Source organism: Drosophila gunungcola (genome assembly GCF_025200985.1).
Source record: "Drosophila gunungcola strain Sukarami chromosome 3L unlocalized genomic scaffold, Dgunungcola_SK_2 000005F, whole genome shotgun sequence".
NCBI classification, from domain to species: domain Eukaryota; kingdom Metazoa; phylum Arthropoda; class Insecta; order Diptera; family Drosophilidae; genus Drosophila; species Drosophila gunungcola.
In genome coordinates, this window is record NW_026453180.1 from 1,851,341 (window position 1) to 1,864,024 (window position 12,684).

Here is a 12,684-nt window from a genome sequence, read left to right on the forward strand (position 1 = left end):
AAACCTTAAATTTTATATTCTAAAAAGAAATATATAATATGTAAATAATGTTATTAGTTCATGTTTCTTTTGATTTTTATTCAGAGAGGCACAAAGTCGTCAAAATAATATAACGATCATAACAACATATAATATAAATTTTAAAAATAATCTTTATAAATATTGGTAATAAGTAATGTTTTTGCATCTATTTCCTTATATATTTTTTTTAAGGAATGCTAAATATTACAAATATTATTAGCAAAGTTATTATTTTAAATTAAATTTTATTTCAATTAGTTTCTTTTCATTCGAAATAGAATGTTTCCAATTAAAATAACAATTAATTTTCTTTCTCTGCAATCGCGATAAAACCAAGGCTAATTTCGAATGTATGATCCCAATGAAAACCAAGCTTTATCAATTACAAATAATAAACCCGAATTATCTACCTTGAAGGCGATGGTTGTGAAAAGCTCCCCATTTGCCATCAACTGAAGTGGAATATTTTTAGAGACCGCGCAAATGTTTTTATGTGTCTAAGTAAACAGTCCAGATCGGGGCTTAACTGCCCTGGCTAGACTTAGACTTAGACAGCTTATTCCAACCGTTTTCAGAGCGATTTAACAATTAGAAATCAGTGATCACGCATATATATATATTATATATAGTAGTAGTACCTTTTGTTGATCTCACTTGACGGGATCTGAACTCTTCAATTAGAGAGACCTGTATGTAGATAAAAGTTGCTTTTACAGCCAAGAACTTGATCGTAAATTTTATGGAATTAATTAATACCCCCTCATCCGATGAAGGACATCAACTAGTGAAATCGATCATAACTTTCTTAGGCTATAAATATAAAGAGTTAAGTAATTAGCATGGAATTCTAGTAGATCCGCAACGATCTGTGATTTTTACATATTTCTAGTGATGATGATAGATGATAGCGCTTTGTTTACTTTAGATTTCAGCACATTAAATAGCATGACCGACACCGGAAACAGGTCTTTTGTAGAACAAATTTGCCGCCACAAAGGAAGTTTTACGCGCAGTTCAATGCGTTTTTTTAGTGGGTCAAAATTCGCAAGCACTCGAAAATCATCAAGTGCTCGGTAAACTCAGTAGTCGGAAATAACTGCAATTCGCACGGCGTTTTACAAATGGCACACTTACCCAGTTATTTTACCAAGGATGCCACTGCAGTTGTTTTTAACCCAAAAGACCTTAATCTAATATATACAACAAGTTGCCACGAAGGTTGCAGTTGACAAGAACGACATAATTGCAGTTGTGAAACACTACCTTAAGCATAATAAAATGTTTTTACATTTGACAACAATAAGTACGACACATGTTATGGGACAAGTTGTGGTCGTTTTTTGGACAAACAAAATTTTAATTTATATTGTTTATAATTATAATTGCCAGCATTTTGCGGAAAGGCCACGGGGGACATTAAAAATATTCAAGCTGCCTCGGCAGACGCTACACTTAAATGGCAAGAGGAATTTGACTCAAGTCTTTTCATTTTACAGAGGCCAGTTATGTCCACTCATCGCAAGTTCAAGTTTGACGCACAATATAGCGCGGATTCCGAGTTTAAATGGGTGATTAGTTAACGGCACGTTCGATTTAATTGCCCTGCGATAGAGAACTTAACTGAATGATCATGTTTGGTACTTGGTACCGAGATCAAAAACACAAGAGCATAAAAAAAAGGTTGTTTTGGACAAATAAAATGATTAAGTGTCAAACAAATTACTTTGGTTTTTTGAAAGTGTGAATCACTTTTGAAGCAATAACTATTATCAGTCCTAATTGCTTGGCAAAAGATATTTTTTAAAAAAATTTGCATATACTTTAGGAAATGTTTCTGGAAAGCTCAAAATGTAGTTAAAAATCAATATAAAGAAATTAAATTTTGATTAAATTATTTATTATCAAATGCCAATGTAATAAATGCAAATGACTTTCTCTATTTGATATTTAATTTTCCAAGCATACAAATATAAAAGATGCGGAATTGTGTGAAATACTTTCCAATATTGATATTAGGCAGTTTCAGAACTTAAGTAATACCCATAAAATTAGTTGTCATTTTTATGGATTTCATGTTTGTAACTCCCTATTTTATAACATACAAGTGTTAAAGATCTGGACATCTACCCTAAACACTAAACTGATATTAATGATTAAAGGTGGTTTCTGGAAAACTAAGGTTGCTTGTTAGAATTGTAAAAATCCTGTCTCACCAAATAGTGATCAAGTTTGCAAACGTTACGCTAAATTCACATATCAACTGTCTGGTCAAGATTAAACTGTAATTTCCTGCACTTCGAACTGGCCAAGCCCCAATATTGGATACGGGCCCTTTTGTAAGATTTCGCAAACTTTTTAATTTGTTTGTCAGACACTCGGCACTAAATCTTGCTCAAACAGGGGTAAGGGCTTGGATTTATATGGATATCGCCCGTCGCACTCAAAAGCCAACAAAGTACGTCTCGAATAATATGAACTTTGAACCTGAGACACATTTTGATTTATTTATAGTGTTTCGCAAAGAGGGTGTGACCAGAACGAGACATCATCCTTCACATTCAAAAGTTGATTCACCTGAACGAAAACGAAAACAGGTCTCAAGTGTCGCAATCCAACCTAGAGAGGTTACTAAACAAAAATCCGAAGCCTAAAAACCCAGCCAGAAAGATTGAGAAGATCAAACGCCATCTCATTGCCAAACAAATCGGAAATCAGACAGCACGAGCCATAGCCATACCCCTGAAATATGACCTAGCTAAAATACAAAATATGACTATAAACTTATTGCCAAAAATATGACGTGAAGTGCAGAAATTTTTACATATCCATTAATTCAATTATTCAATGCCCAGCGGAAACTTAAGCAGGTAAACAGGCTTACAAAACGTTGCGTTCCAAGGGCCATAATTCACAGACGACTGGCCTAGAAGCCCGAGGAGTTGGCCCATCATCTACCATTTTTTTTTTTGGTTCGTTCAATTACCGCTTGAAGGACAACTGCAGCCCTGCAGCAGTGTTCTGCGCAATCGTGGCTAATACCAAAGCCAGGCCAGGCCAAGCCAAGTCAACACCAGCAGACAAATCTCTTTATTATTATGGCCAAGAAAATGAAAAGTTTTCGCCTTGCTGTTGAAGGCGTTGAAATGGAAATAATTACCCGCAGACTTTTATGTTTTAATTTGTGGAAAAAGCTTTGCATCTTTGGGGATTTTTCATTTGAGTTCATATGGCTTGGGGATTAATTGCGGTTTAATTGGAAATGGTAATGCAGGCAAAACTTAACCTTAGCGCTGAAATTTATTAAACGTAGGGTAGCCCCTGAAAAGCAGTTTTATTTCATGCAATCTTGTAGCTAATGCTTCAAAAACCGATGTTCACATAAATTATAAGGAAAATTATATTATTTGACATTATTCAAAATGTTTTTTTGATAAGTAACTTGTCAAATGGCTTCACAATCTTAAAAATTTAACGCTATCTTACACCTGTTTTAGTAATACATTTTTTTGTATATTAAAAATAATTAATTCTGTTATTTTAAAAATATAATTTATATAAATAAATAAATAAAAATAAAAACTTCTTAATGAATTATTTATCATTAAAAACACCCTTGAACCTGGAATTAAAAAATTTAATTATAGTCCTTTAAAAACTTAAAAATAATTAGCTGCTATTATTTTTAGAAGAAACTGTTTTCAATTGCTTAACATATTATTAACAATTGCAATGTAAGCCACATAATTCCGTTATGTTAAGCTAAAAATAAAATATTGCATACTTTTAGGAAGATTTTTATTTTTATCATACATTTTACACATATCAAATTAACAAATAAACAAAATCTTAGAAATTTGTTGTTATTGAGTTTTTGTAAGTATTTAAACAGATGAAAAATTGTTAAGTATTTTTGTAAAAGGACACGAATAGAAAACGTTGTCAATCAAATATTGGTTAACCGCAAGCCATCAATTTTCTAATTAAAAATTCCGCCTTAATATATCGTAGGGCGTTACCTGTCAGAAGAACTAGAAAACAAAACATGGCTTTCCGCGATTACCCCACCATTGATTTGCCTCCTCATTAATTTCGAACAAGATTTCCACTGCAATTACCAATTACTGTCAAGGCTACTAATCTTGCACCGACCACTATAGTAAAAATACTAGTTTAAAGAGGGGGTTTACTACGAAAGCCCCTCTTCATTTGCAGTTTAATTGATCCAACTGTAAACTAACTACAAATGGTCTTAAAATAAAAACATTAACAATTGTTAAAACTGGTTAAGGGCACTGTGAGTTGTTTTCCGACGTCAGGCATAAAAATCATTGCACTGCGCGAGACACAGACACCAAATAGTAAAAAGTAGAGCCATAACTTCAGGTGGGGTCTTTTGACCTCGGTTCACTTACTACAGGTTAAGGGTCAACAAAGCTCGTTATATTTATTACACTTTTTTCGCTGCACTCAATTAATTGTCATTCATTTTGATCGATATATGCAATTCACTCACCCCTGGCAGGACCTTGCCTGCAATAATAAGGATTAACTCGCTCATTGCCTGCTATTTAATTATGATATAATTGTTGCTTAATTATTATGCAATAGTTTTTTATATTTTTGTATGCTTTTTTCCGATCTATCAGTAGAGTCAGTCACTGCACTTCATTAATTGTATGTGAGTTTAATTTAATATGTTGCCAGAAAACATATATTCTGGCGGCTAATTAGTTGGTTCCATGTTTTTTTATTCTTAAATTTTTTTCAGAAATCGTTATAACTGGTTGTACACGCACAAAGCCTCGAAATCGACTAAATGGCATAGGAAATGTGTTCAGAGGCTGTGGCCCTTGGTTTACTCAATTTCAGATTTCTTTTCGCAAAACCAGGAGCGTAGTGAGGGTCTTAGATATTTGTAGATTTATTTTTAGCCATATGTAAATAGCAATATATTTAAGAGAAACAAATAAATGTATTTTAATTATGTTTTGAATTTAACAAGGCTTACAAAGTTTTTAAAACTTTAACAATTAAAATAAATATGTTAATAATTAAAAATGTTTTCACTTAACAAAAATAATAACCGAACATTTCCATGTGATCTTTTTACAAGGAGGCCATTTGCACCATGAAGTATAAAACTAATTTAGTCAATTATAATTGCATTCATTTTTTTGGGCGCACTTAACCCCTGCTGCGCTCCTATTTCATGAAGCACATTTAATAAGTCTTAATTGAACTGTGCGGCTGACCTGTTGGCATGCGTATGTCAGTACATATAGAAGCATACCAGACATTCAGACATTAATTCAGAATTATGCGTAGAGCTGCAAAAGGAAAATATGAATAATTTTCTTGTAGATAAAATAATCAAATAATGTAGGCTTAAATTGCCTTTTAGACTTAGAATTTAAATTAATTACATCCGATTTCCAAGCGTTTCTAAAAGTGTTTGTTCTATATTGATCTGCACTATAACTTATTAAATATTTAATTTTTTGTCAATATCTGCGAAGTTGTTTCTAGAAAATAATTAGATAATTTAATTTAATAAACACTTAAAAAAATCTTAAATCTTGCATTAAAAGTTATTTAAGTTATTATAGTTAATGCTGATTTGTTGTAGATTTTTACGCAGCTATTCCGAGATGTTTTCAAAATAAAGATATGATATAAAAGGTGGCACCTTACTTGTTGCAAATATAGTATGAAAGATATGCATATTCTGCGCTTATAGTTAAACGAAACCCCATAATTAATTTAGTTCTCAGCGGATTGCAACCTACCGCAAGCTAAACAAACAACAAAAATATGATTCCTTAATTACGGAAACTTCAACCCTTCGATATTCCCGGCAGGCTGCAAATGTCAATCAACTGGAGGCAAATAAAAACTGAAAAAATGCAGGGCGCAGTTATTTTGCATAAATGTAAATAATAATTTTGAACGAAAGGCAAACAGTGGGCTAAAAAACGAGTAGGAAAATGAATAAAATGAAATTGTGCAATCAAAAGCCGGTGATGAGTGAGCAAAAACCGAAACGCCAAAGCCTGGCAAATGCAGAAGTTGTTTGATGCGCACCTTGTTGGCTTCGTTGGCTCGTTTGGATCGTTGGCCTGGTCAGAAACAGATGCCAAATGTCCATCAGGAACGCAGCCAATGGATTTGCTAAAAAGTAGCAACCAGGTGCTGTCCCGGATGGATCGGCTCCATACTCCAAGCTCCTTTCACCGGATTAATTAAAAATGCTTGTGCCTCCGGCCGCAGGCCTTCACTCAACGACTTCAAATGCACTGGCAGCCCAGTTAATTGAATTGGCTCACGGTCTTTTAGCTTAGAAATAGCCCATCAAGGCATATGCATTTGTTTCATAAATAATCATTTCATATTTCCCTAAGCACGTGACCAAAACAAATTTTATTTTCATTATCCAATTGTATAATCCCCCGTACTGCCGCATAAACCCCATATATCTGCCTCGATCTGTATAAATCGGGGTCACCCTTTCGCTAATTTAGCAGCGTGTCTAAATTACCGGGCATCCCTTTGTCCTTCGCAGCAGTAGTGGTGGTGGTGGTGGTAGTTTGATTTTTCAACCTTTGCATACATTTCAGCGCAATCTGTTGCCTAACTAGGCGTTACATTGATGCCACTTTTGGTGGGGATGGGGAAAATGACTTATAAAGGGTGGCATTCGGCATTTGGCAGCGTCAGCTGGCAAAACTCTCTAATTACTCCTGACAACTTGTTGTGAGATCACGCGAATTGAGGACTCAGCACTTGCCAATTGGGTGACACCGACTTCGACGGGTGATCCATCAGATTATAAGGAAATACATATTACAAAACGAATATGTGTGGGTTCCATAATGATTATGCTAAAGAAAGTAAGCCCTTAAAGAAAGCAGTTACTTGAACAGAACTCTACATTTCAATAAATTTTCTAAATTTCACTACCACTAATAGTTTGATTTCACTTAAGCTAAAGTTTTGAGTTTTAGAAATCTAGCTTAAGTAATGATCTTGTAGGTTCTATATTATATTGATCAAGGTGAAGTCAATGAGCCTTTAAAGAGTGCCGTAGATGGAACCAAAGTCTTAATTTTAAAACCGGTAGAATTTTGCTTTGACTTAAGTTTAGAAAACTAGAAAAAGTTTTAAGCTTAAGCAATATCTTTTCTGACATTTAATTGAATATATGCACACATTAACATAAACCACCTTAAAAGATAAATCTCTTGAGACGCAAGTCACATTTGTATTCCATTGACATCAATAAATTTCTTGTAAATTTGTTTGACTAATTACTGCCGATGCTGCGATCTAATGTGACAACTACAATGCCGCATAAATTGCCAACTTACTTCCGGTTGGCTGGGCGCACACCTTGAGTCGCTGTGATTTCGGTGTCCACAGGGAGTCACATAACTCAGCGAGACATGAAAATTAATTAAAGTTCTCCTAGGGCCTCTCGAAGGACTCGAATCGCCTAGAGTCAAGTAGCCGCCCGAATGTCCTTTTGCTGCTTTCACACGTTGTAGGACAACGTTCCTCGTCCTTTTTTCTTCCAGTTTTCCTCCTTCTTGGCCGCAACGTCAAGTGATGAGCCTTTTTTCTCCTTCGTCGGGATCTAGAATTTTCAACCCCCTTTGCTGCGAATTTTGTGGGCTTGCTTCTGTTATTATTGTTTCGAGCTGTCAAATTTCGCTGTATCCTGCCTGCCATCCTTTATCTACAACTCTCTGCGTCTCATTTCGTGTAATTTTATTAATCACAACAACACATTTGTTGTCTGCTACCCTTTCGCTCCTTTTTGTTATTGCCCTTTTCATTTCTGGGTCTGTGTGCCTTGTGTCCTGTCATTTAGTTTTGACTAATTATGCAATTTGTATGCAATAAAAAATATTAATTGCCTTCGCTCTGTTTCTCTTCTCTTCTCTTCGAATCTCTTGCAAAATTATGCAACTCACTGGTTTTATTTTTAAAGCTTTGTTTATTTATTTTTTGCTTTTGCAATTCTGGCTGTTCTGGTTATGGGGAAATCGAAGGGGGGGCGTGGCTGAGCAGAGGCTATGCGAATTTTCCAGTTGGCTTAATCAGCGCCCTCATGCGTACATCAAAAAATCAACGAAGTTCGGCTGCAAAAAAATTGTAAAAAATAATATTGCAAAAATATTTCTTTTGGTCTACCATCAAAGTGAGGAAACAGCACTCCATCAGGGGTCATGAACTGCAAAAGGAAAAGGAGGGAAATGAATGATTTTTATTTGATGTGGAATAATAATGCATTTAAAAAGGTCGCATACAATATCAGTGCATTTAAACATTTTTCCTGTTAATTAAATTGAAAGTTAAATTTTTTGATTAATATTGCATTAACATTTTTTATCTTAAATTAATTCAAAGTTATATGTTTAAAATTGTTGTAAAATAAAGCAAAACAATGTATACTTAACTAATTTTATTTATTTCTTAAGAACTTCCAACTCAGGTTGCAATAAAAGGAGTTTATAAAAATATTTGTACTGTTAATTTATTTTTGGAACAAATTTGAAAAAAAAATCTGTAAAATAAAATAAAACAGATCATTACGAATTAAATAATCATGAAGTAATGTTATAATATAGCTAAATTAAAATAAACGAAGCTGGCGAAATAAATAAATAAAGAAATAAAGGTTAAACGGAATGTAAATAATATTAATTTGAAGATCTTAACCTGACGTGGAATAATATTAATTTTAAAGACGGCAAATAAAGGGCGTAAAATTAAAACAATTCAAACAAATCAATCTTAAAGTTACACCAATCAAGCTTAAGCTTCATAAAAAAATAATTAAATAATCGTTTCTTTGGCTGTCCATCACCAACTTAAACCACTCACCCAAATTAGCTTTTCTCACGTAGTTACACACCTAACTACGCCCACTTAACAACCACTCAACTGAACTGCATTTCCCAACCACATGGTCCAAACACAAATAAATATGCGAGCCACCGCAAAAACCACAACTACCAACTACAAGCCACACACACACTCAAACACACATGCCCAACTCACAACAACAATAAGACAAACCATTAAATGTGTAAATTTCATAAATTAACCAATAAAGTTGGCAATTATTTCCATACAATCAAGAATGGGTAGAACAAAAAAACGCGGTGCTGCGTGCAATCAAATTAAGTGAAATAAAGTAATAAAATAAAGAATGGAAAATATTTTCATAAACTGTTTGGCGGGTCATGGAGTCCCATGAAAAGTTTTCGCCTGGGGAGGAAAATAAAAATAAAAATAAAATAAAAGCGAGCGAGCGAGCGAACGAGTGAAAAACTTGGCAACTAAAAATCGCTTCATTCTAATTACTTCCTTTTCGCGACTCCGCTGAAGGACTTCCGTCTAGTCCAAGTTCAAGTTGAAGTTCGGGATTTAAGGCGTCGAGGAGCAGGGGCAGAGGGGGGCGTGGCGCATAAAACAATCGTTTTGTAATAAAGATGAAAATTTTATTAAAAGATGTCGGAAACAGATGTCGCCGGCAGGACGAAAACGAGAATGAGAACGAGAACGAGAACGAGAACGAACTTCGAACCCACCACACTGGGCAGCAAAAGCCAACGACAACACACACTTTATAATCTTTTATCGCATTTTTTCTACTTGGCTGACACAAAGAGTGTATTTATGCGACTGTTAACGTTATGAAAAGCCCATAATTTCGCAGCCACCCCGAGAGTTCTTCTCTAGTTGCCTGGCGAATATAATAAAAATAATAAACGTTGTACTGAAAATCGATGGCAAACAGAATTCGCATTCATTTCATGGGTTTTTGGGTGGAGGTGGAGTAAGCGGAGAATATGGCCGTGGCAGCAGCTGATATCGACAGTTAACTTGGCTGGAATGCTTTTTCTATATCGTCCTTCGCATCGAGTGTCGTGTATAAATGTTTGCGCTTTATTATATTGCCCAACCACGCCCCCATCCACACAGAAATCCAACCATCCAACCAACCAACCACTCAACCAACCATTTATCCCCACCCATCGAGCAGCATCTTGTGACATTTTACCTTTTTTTTTGCTTTTTTCTGCTGCTACTGCCACTGCTGCAGACGATACACGATAATGATATCCATATAATGATGCGGCTGTCAACGGCATTCGATTCCACGAATCCACGAATCCACATTTCCCCTCCAAAGAGCCATGAAGTTGTTTATTAGAACTGGAGTGGCATGTGGCAGCGATGACAGAAAGAAGTCTTTGAATTAAGCCAACTGAATTTACCTGCGAGGGCATTTTTGGCTGATAAAGTGAAGTTTGTTCAAAAAGGAAGCAAGTTGGAAGTAGTCAGGAGCTTGGGGGTTTGATAAAGCAATCTGAGCTTTGATATTATCATTATGATTCTGTTTGTACAATGCCTTATTGTTGTCATTTCTTAAAAGGGATATTATGTTTTACAATATCAAAGCAAAAAGTTAAGGTATTAGTAAAAAAAATTTGATTAAATAAAATGTATACGAAATAATTTTATTAGTCAAAGAAAATATTAAAATAATTATTGAAATTATCAATTTGATTCTGTTTGTGAAAGGTCTTTTGTTATCTTTTCATAAACGTGTTTTTATGTTAAATAAGTTTGTCTTTAATCTTTACACCTGAGATAAAAATGTATATCAATAAAGTAACTTTGCATGGTACCATTAATATTCTGTTTGTTAACAATATATTATATATTGCTATTTTTTACAAAATATAAAATAATACCTGTATCGAACAGGTTTTGTTTTTAACATAGCAGTTCAGAAATTTAATAAAACGTTTTTTTTTCAATTGTAATTTTATTTTTAAAAGCATGTCAATAATTTTATTATTTTGAACATAAATATAAATGTATCATACAAAATAGATCAATTTCTTATTTAATGTATTTCTAATTTCTACATCAGCTCAAAGTTTTAGGTGATTTTGATCTTAACGGCTTGGATAATGATGATTTATTTATTGGCATTTTATTTTTAAGAGCACAAAATAATTATATTGAACATACATTAATTATTTTAAACATAGATATAATTGTATCTTATAAAATATATAAATTCCAGGCTTATTGATTCTTCATATCTAAATAAAATTTCTTTTATCTATAACTTTCGAGACAGAACAATCCCCCCCTCATCCATCATATATAATGTCAAGAGTCTCAACAATAAGCCCACAAAGCCCAGCCAAAAAGCCAAACGTTAACAGCACAATAATCCCCAAAATGTAGACCCAACAACATCATTTACATATTTCCAATTCAGCAAACAAATTACAAAAATAAAAACGAAAATAAACTGAGGCCATGGCAACACTCTGAAAAACAATTAAAAGTTTGTGTTCCAACACCTAACCGGGGATGAAATTTAAGGGGGGCCAAGGATATATATAAGGATAAATTTGGGGGCTGCCAACAAAAGCCTGTTTTGGGTGACCCCTTTCATTTGTCAAAAGGCAGGAGCAGCAAAAGCGCCATGACAATGGCAGATGAAAAGCGAACAGGAACTGGAATTTCGAAGGACTCTGCACATTCAACCCACTTATCAAATAATTGTCCTCATATTATGGCGACTACAAAAAGAGATGGAGATAGCGACTAAGAGAGAGAGAGGTGGGAAAATTGTAGAAAATGGAAAATACTTACTGTGCTCCAGCCATGTGCCGGTGGCAAATAAAAATGTAAGGACTCTTCAGCGCACACACACACACGCCAGCGAAATCCTTTGCATAAATGATGATGGCATGATGAGAACTTTTAATCATTATTATCACATATTTATACGCTTATATGAGCATGTTTTATGTACTCGCTGCTGGCAGAAGAAGTATAAGAAGTGGATATCCTGGCAAAGTCCTGGCAAAACGGGGGTAATCCTTTGAGGCGTGCTCCATATGAAAGCAAAAAGCCACAAATGGCAGCGCAAAACAATCTGTGCTGGGGCCTTTGTTATCCTTGTACTTCTTCCTATTGTCGAGGGCACTTCTCCTCCTTTCACATCCTGATGGCTTTCCAATTCGACTGAGGCCACGCCCCTTCTGCAGGACTCACTACTACTTCTTCTTCTTTTCGCACAAGCCACAAGGGTTGCTCGCTTTCTCTCTCTTTCTGTGCACACACAATAGAGGCCAAAAGGACATACACATCCTGCCACTCCACTCCCCCTTTTCATATAGCTCCTAAGCAAAAGCTTACATAACCCATGGTGCTCAGCCATTTTCATTGCGAGTCCAGAGTAAATAAGTCATCATTGTCGATAAACTCGATTGTCGTCATCAACGGCGACGAGGACAACTAATTTGCGGTCATAATAAAAGTTAATCTACTGACTCCTTGGCTGCCTTCCAAGCATTTCTTTTTTTTGCCATGCCGAAGGTGCCTGCAACAAATTGCGTGCACAAATTCAAAAGTTTATGGACGGGGCAGTCTAGTTTTAGTTATGTGCATTATTTTTTATTATAATTAATTTTGCTAAATTATTTGTGTTGACAGAGGTATTGAGTTTCACGAGTTGTATTTGCTTTTTTAATGTTTTTAAAAAGAGTTTACCCACAATCATTGCTATAGCTATTATTTTATGTTTTTTTTATTATTGTTTTATGGTTTAACGTTATATTAACAGCTAAA